This window comes from Oncorhynchus nerka, linkage group LG2, assembly GCF_034236695.1.
Source record: "Oncorhynchus nerka isolate Pitt River linkage group LG2, Oner_Uvic_2.0, whole genome shotgun sequence".
In the NCBI taxonomy this organism is placed as follows: domain Eukaryota; kingdom Metazoa; phylum Chordata; class Actinopteri; order Salmoniformes; family Salmonidae; genus Oncorhynchus; species Oncorhynchus nerka.
Window position 1 is genome coordinate 69372818 of NC_088397.1, and position 7159 is coordinate 69379976.

General features: G+C 38.7%; 1 pseudogene; it reads left to right on the forward strand.

Moving 5' to 3' along the window:
* The first annotated feature begins 1043 nt into the window (after positions 1-1043).
* On the forward strand, positions 1044-1687 carry LOC115131521 (homeobox protein Hox-C10a-like; annotated as a pseudogene).
* Positions 1688-7159: the final 5472 nt, after the last annotated feature.

The following is a 7159-nucleotide window of genomic DNA, read 5'->3' on the forward strand; positions in this document are numbered from 1 at the left end:
ACTTTTGAATTACTTGTCAGACAACGACTGTCTAAGTGTATAAAAACAAATGTAAAGGTTTGCACACACAAAAAAAGGACAGGCTTTTGATAACAGGTTAATGCATAGTAATGAGAGAAATTCTCTAAAACACATTCATTACCTTTTGGCTATCGATAATAGTGTTTATAAACCTGACATCCCTGATACACTTTCTCATTCCACTCCTTTCTTTCTCACTCTGGCACAGCCTATAAGTAAAGCTACTGCGTTCGTCAATTGTGTTGTTCTTTCTCTTTTATTATACCCTACTATTACATGCCATTTATAGAACTCTATGAAAGAGACCTTAAGTACTGCCATGTCCAGTTTTAATGAACTATAAGAAATATAAACAACAGATAATGTTTCGTTATTACCTTTAGAAAACATAGTTATAATAAGATCAAATCATACAACTACTGGGCAGTTGATATTTCAAGAATCATTGTCAAAACGTTTGTTTTTGCTCTGGATGCATTTAAATGAAATAAATAGCATGAAATAACAATAATCTTATTTTTTTGGAGTGCATACCCTCTACACAAGTATCAAAGACAGCACTTATCATGATGTAATGTCAGCCTACATGTTGTGCAATTTACATAACATATCTTCTTTAGGTTTATCCTCTTCTTTTTCGCCAGCTCCATTGATTGCTCACTTTTATTTTCTAGAACACATATTTCAATAGAACACTATTTGAATTAGTCTCTACTACTGTATGTTCAGGAACTTGCGTCTGTACCCTATCTGTATCTGTCCTACTAGATGGCGCCCTTACTCTGTCATAGAGCTCGACAACTTGACCCTGGTGTCGTCATGGCAGTCTGGTGCATCAAGGCCACTTTCAAACACCTAGTGGTCTGAAAGTCACGTGACATGCATCGTACGTCCATAATTATGTTGATGAAGTTTTTTGATGCTCCACGTCCCCGACTCGAATATGTCAGCTTCCTACCCGACTATAAATCCTCTACGAGGGCTCTGAACAGTGGTATCAACATAAGAAAGATAACAATACAATGGAATTTCCAAATACAATCCCAGCTTCTAAATTCCATGTGGAATAGTTGGTAGGAGGATCCTCTGTGTGCAGAGATAAGGGCTATTTTGGCAGTTCCGGAATGTAGGTTCTTAGAGGTTTCGACCGAGTATGACTGTTCGACGGTGAGAAATGATGGAATCGCGTCTTCGCCTCTTTCCAAATGACCAAGTGCGCCATCTCTGACAAAGATGGCTCTCACCACCTACCATCACCAACATTACCTAACGCAGCTAAATTGGCTGAAGATAAAAATGCATCCCAGGTTCTTTCCCATCAGAAAGTGTGACGGAGGACTCAATGTGCTTCCTATGTAGCGGGGATCCAAACGGACGCACGGAGACTGTTTCACCTTGTTCCTACAAAAGGATGGCTGACAGACGCCATCACAGTCAAATGCACGAACATTCTCGTCCGGAATCGCCTACAGCCAGTCAACGGTACCCGAGAAAGGAGAATGTGCATGGCTTCGGCCTATATAGTATCTTCTCTGTGGTCGAAACTGGGACAGAGAATCCAGAACCATTTAACTACACCTGCGAAACCAATCAGGAGGCGTATCTGGCACACACTGGCACACATATTTGCCAGTGCCAATTTTCTGGGAGGAACATAATCCGTTAACCATTGAACTACATTTTTGATTTTGAGAAATGAAATTGCACACTGCACAGCCTCAGATACTTTGCAGTTGAGATGGAGCTCATTTATTCTTATTTTGAGAAGGTTTAACAAATGAGATTTGTTATGTCTAATTGGTGGTCATAATAATAATAATAATCAGATTGGATAGACTTACTATAGTCCCGATGTCTCGCTTGGATTTCTTATAATAAAGTAATTGGCTACTAGTAAAATGGGAGGCCTATCCAAATGTATACACAGTAAAAATATAGTTACGGCAATTAATAAAATAAAGCATAATTCACGTTATGTGCTTCTAATATAGCCTGGTTTATATCTCATTGGATTTAAACAGATGATGCTAGTTTCCGAGACACAGATTCCTAGACTAAAAAGCATGTTCAATGGAGACTCACTGTTTAAACTGTATTTCATCTGTACCCGGGAAACCGAGCCGAGAAGACATAGCCTACAGACAAACTGCGCAGACAAAAAAAAACGTAAAAAATGTAGGCTTTTGCTTATGAAAGTTTCCTGGAAGGTGAAGGGTAACGGAATGGGTGTTTGTATGATTGTTTATGTTTTTGCAGCTTGTTCGCTTTCGAAACAACATTTTGTAGATACATTGTCGGTAACTACTTTTTCGAAGTATAAAACAACACATCTAAAACACATACAACCTCAAGTTATGACGTTTTACTTAGTAAGTTCAGGAAAAACAAATAATTATAAAAACAATTGTAGGACCAACTGGGGATTCGTTTATTATTATTATTAGGACTATTATTATTATTATTATCATTATTTATGTATTCTTCTTAGGCCTGGTATTGAGCATATCTGACCACGGCATGTGCATCCGAAATTCACGCCAATGCTTACACAATGAATGCTTTATTTATTTAACTCTTGTTTAAACCCGGCAGATATGAGGCTTCTATTTCCATGTAATTAAAAACAACGTATGATTTAGGGCGAAATATTAAAAGTTGCTTCAGTCCCTAATTTCTCTCTTCCTTAAATCTGACAAATTCGTTACAGTAGGCCCTACTAATAACTTGCTATTAAAATATTAGGTCTTTTATCCCACATTCTAAAAGAGTAATTCATCAGTAATTCACTGAAAAATGATCAAAACACTGCGCTGCGTTGAATACTAGCCTTTATGATTTCCGGATTGTTTCCCCATGTGAACAGTGTGATTAGCTTTATTATTCGTGTCCGCTGCACCATGTAGGCCTAATCAAGACAGAAACTCCTCCGGACTCCTTTATGGATAGACTCGACTATACACCCCGGACATCGTCCGTGGTATCCATCCCTCTTACCAAGACCTGTATTGCGGCATTAACTAATATCTACATTTAATGTATATCTTATATCTTATGCTATTTGGTCCAGTTGGTCCAGTTGGTCCAATGAAATAACATAATGTAATTCTTATCGCCAAAAAATACACAAGTTACTCATATGAATTAACAATGTATTTTTATTAGCCTATTTGCCTGATGAGATCAACTCACATTTTTCGTAGACCCAGTGTTTCTATATAGTTAATTGTTTCAATTGGCCTTGATTGAGCGTAGGCTTCTCCAGATACACAAATAATGCTGCATTAGTTAAGCTATATTCTCTAAGAAGAGGTCATTTATCATCTCACTAAAGACTATGATTAGGCTATACCTCAGTGCATTAAGGCATCATAGACAACGACATGTTATGACCTTTATGTAACCTTGAAAGAAAACAATTGGAGTTGAAATGATATATTAGCATCGATTAGCAACTCCATTAAGCTATAGGCCTACAGTGCAAAGTGAAATTCTACTATAGGCCTACAGTGCAAAGTGAAATTCTACTATAGGCCTACAGTGCAAAGTTAAATTCTACTATAGGCCTACAGTGCAAAGTTAAATTCTACTATAGGCATACAGTGCAAAGTGAAATTCTACTATAGGCCTACAGTGCAAAGTGAAATTATACTATAGGTATACAGTGCAAAGTGCAATTATACTATAGGCCTACAGTGCAAAGTGAAATTCTACTATAGGCATACAGTGCAAAGTGAAATTCTACTATAGGCCTACAGTGCAAAGTGAAATTCTACTATAGGCCTACAGTGCAAAGTGAAATTCTACTATAGGCCTACAGTGCAAAGTGAAATTCTACTATAGGCCTACAGTGCAAAGTGCAATTCTACTATAGGCCTACAGTGCAAAGTGCAATTCTACTATAGGCCTACAGTGCAAAGTGCAATTCTACTATAGGCATACAGTGCAAAGTGAAATTCTACTATAGGCCTACAGTGCAAAGTGAAATTCTACTATAGGTCTACATTGCGAAGTGCAATTCTACTATAGGCATACAGTGCAAAGTGAAATTCTACTATAGGCCTACAGTGCAAAGTGAAATTCTACTATAGGTCTACATTGCGAAGTGCAATTCTACTATAGGTCTACAGTGCTGATTTCCTGCTATTCTACACATTTTGCAAAGAGGCTGAGAGAAGATTTTGAAAATGTAAAGCTAGTTTCCTGTTATTCTACACATGTGCCATGAGACTGTGAGAACATTTTGCACTTTTACAGCTAATTTCCTATAATTCTGAACATGTTTGCCATGGTTTATGACGTGTGTGGGTGGATGTATGGGGGAGGGGGGCTACCTCCAGGGGGCCCCAACCCTAAAAGCTGCGAAGGTGTGTTACATATGCCAGTGATTATTATGTTCTATCACAAATTAGGATACGTTTAAGCTATAAACGAATAATTATGTTAATTCAACTCATTCCTTTTTTACAGGGGACACCAGATTGGAGAATTGCATTGGAAACTGGATCATAGCTAAAAGTGGACGGAAAAAGCGTTGTCCTTGCACCAAACATCAGACTCTGGAACTGGAAAAATAGTTCTTGTTCAACATGTATCTGACGCGAGAGCGCCGCCTGGAGATGAACAAGAGTATTGACTTATCTGACAGATAGGTCAAAACATGGTTCCAAAATCGACGCATGAAACTCAAGAAATTCCGCAGGGAGAGTCGAGTGAGAGCGCTAACCTCTGCTTATGACTACACCTTATTTGAAGAGAAACTTCACAAAAACTACACTTAGGCTACACATTAGCTAGCAGACTAAACTCCACTCCATTGTTAATGAAGTTTGCTACACATAGGAAAATAAGGTCCAGCTTTGCACACGCTACAAGCATGCAGGAGAAATCATCTAGAGCAGGTTATAAATTGAGTTAATGCATGGTTTTGTCAAACGTTTCAGTTTTTAGGACTTGACAGTGAAATGCTATGAACCTCTCCAGATGCACATTGTTTTAAAACGCTGGACATGAATTATTTAGACAAATGCCTTAAAGTGACAGTAGTGCGTTTGAATTGTTTTCCATACACTTTTGATGAATGTTGATGTATTTACTTGGTCTCTGACTTTCTTTCGTTTATGTTGTTTTGTTTTTTGTTGTTTTTTGTTCATCTGAACTTGATGTCCTGTGCATTACAGCATCATAAAGTCAATGCTCTTCCAAATAATTATCGCAAACAGTATGTCTGGACGTTTTGTAAAGATATAAAATAAGCCTATACAAAAATAAGTAAAATGTGTATGGAGCATAATTTCCCCTTCCTGTCCTTCTCCTTCGTTTCCTTTATGGCTTGCTTTGAGAAAGAGAGGTGAGAGGGAAGGGGCGCAATAGTGGGAGTTTTAATGTGAGTGGAAAGACCGACCATATAGTGGTGATTTAAATAGCCAGGTGACCACAATAATTCAAGGTCATAAAATAGTAACGTCATGATGGTCGGAGTACAGCGCTAGAGGTGGTTTTTATGATCTGCAAGTATAATGTGCACCGCAGCAGTAAAGACGCGTTTAAAGGTGAGAAGGAGGAGGTCTATACCCACGGAGCCGGGGTAAAATGGGGTTGGTTAAACGGGCGCACGCCACTTCTTTCACCAGATGAGGGAAATGTGACCTTCTCCAACGGATGATGGAGCAAATGATGAGGCAAAAAGAGACCGGGTGATAACTTTAACGGAATGGATATGATAGAACAGAGTCAGCAACTAAACGACTGCAGGAGCATGGCAACGGATCCCCGCATGCAACCTACGTTGAAGGTAGGACTAGCCGCTGGCATTTCCCTTCTTTGCTTTGGACTAGATCACGTCTGGCTCTGTTCATTTGTCATATTTGCATCAGGCAGCACATTCATTTCCATAACACCGAAGGTATCTCGTGTTTTTCTGTTGCTGTATTTTAACCTCATGCAGACATTCCAGATCCGACCAGTGATGGTTGTGGGGGTTTTCTATGTTAATGAGTTGCTCGAGATTTGCAAGTGGATTTTGGATTACGATGTGTGCTGTGACAGTTTTGTTCAATTTACCTCTGCCTTGGATGGACAACGATGTTTTGTCATAGAATGAACAGACGACTGTGAACCTGAATGTGTTCATGGAGCATGCTATCCTATCAACAAAAAATAGAATATTACAAAGAATCTTACTAAATGTGATCACTTCTTGCTGGATATGCATTCAAGTCGTGGACATCATAATATTAGGCCTATCTTTCTATTTTCAAATATGACTAATATGCGAAACGACATCAAGCATTTCAAAGGAGTCATTAGTCCAGTATCCTATTGTCGCAATTTAACAGGTAGGCCTAGATCTAATTGATGAACATGGAAACGCAGCATAGCCAAGGATTGTTAGTCCTTGTCTACATATACAGCATTTTTGTTATTCTTTTATTTTCTATAGATTTTTTCCCCCCATCGCTACATAGAAAAACATTTGACTATGAGATACGTTTGATATTGTCTCTAATCCTCAATGGATTGACCTTCCACGTTCAGCTGTTGCGTGGTTTAGGTAGTTTCATGTTGTTGGGATTGACTTCCTGGCTCGGCAACAAGAAACTGCCTTGATTACGTCAGTTAGCCTTCATCAAGGGCGTCCATTTCTGCAAGATTACACACTCGGCTCAGGAGTCGCCGCAAATGGCATCAATATCCACGACGAGCCCTTTTTTCTTAGCTCTTTGGCTTTATGTGGTGGACACTAAAAGGTATATTGCTGCAGTGGGAGAATTTGGGTTGTAAACATCACGGGGTAAAAAAATCCTTTTCAACTTTGTGTTGTTGTGCAGAGACGTTAGAGGTCTAACCTTGTAGACGGGATTATTGACCGGAGGTATTTTAGGGATTTACTCAGCATTCAAAGAGAGTCTCCAGGTGCCATGGGACATCTGCCAAGTAGTAAAACTCCCAGTCTCATCTCTGGACTCATGCTTTTGTTGTAATAGACATATTTTATTATATTACTTGTATGATCACTGAAATATAATCAAGGAACGTCGAAATGACCATTTGAGATTATAATGGTTTGTTTTAGGCCTATATTGTTCGTCATTATGGTGGCTTGCTTTCTCTTTTGCACTTTATCTCGGCTCAAATATAG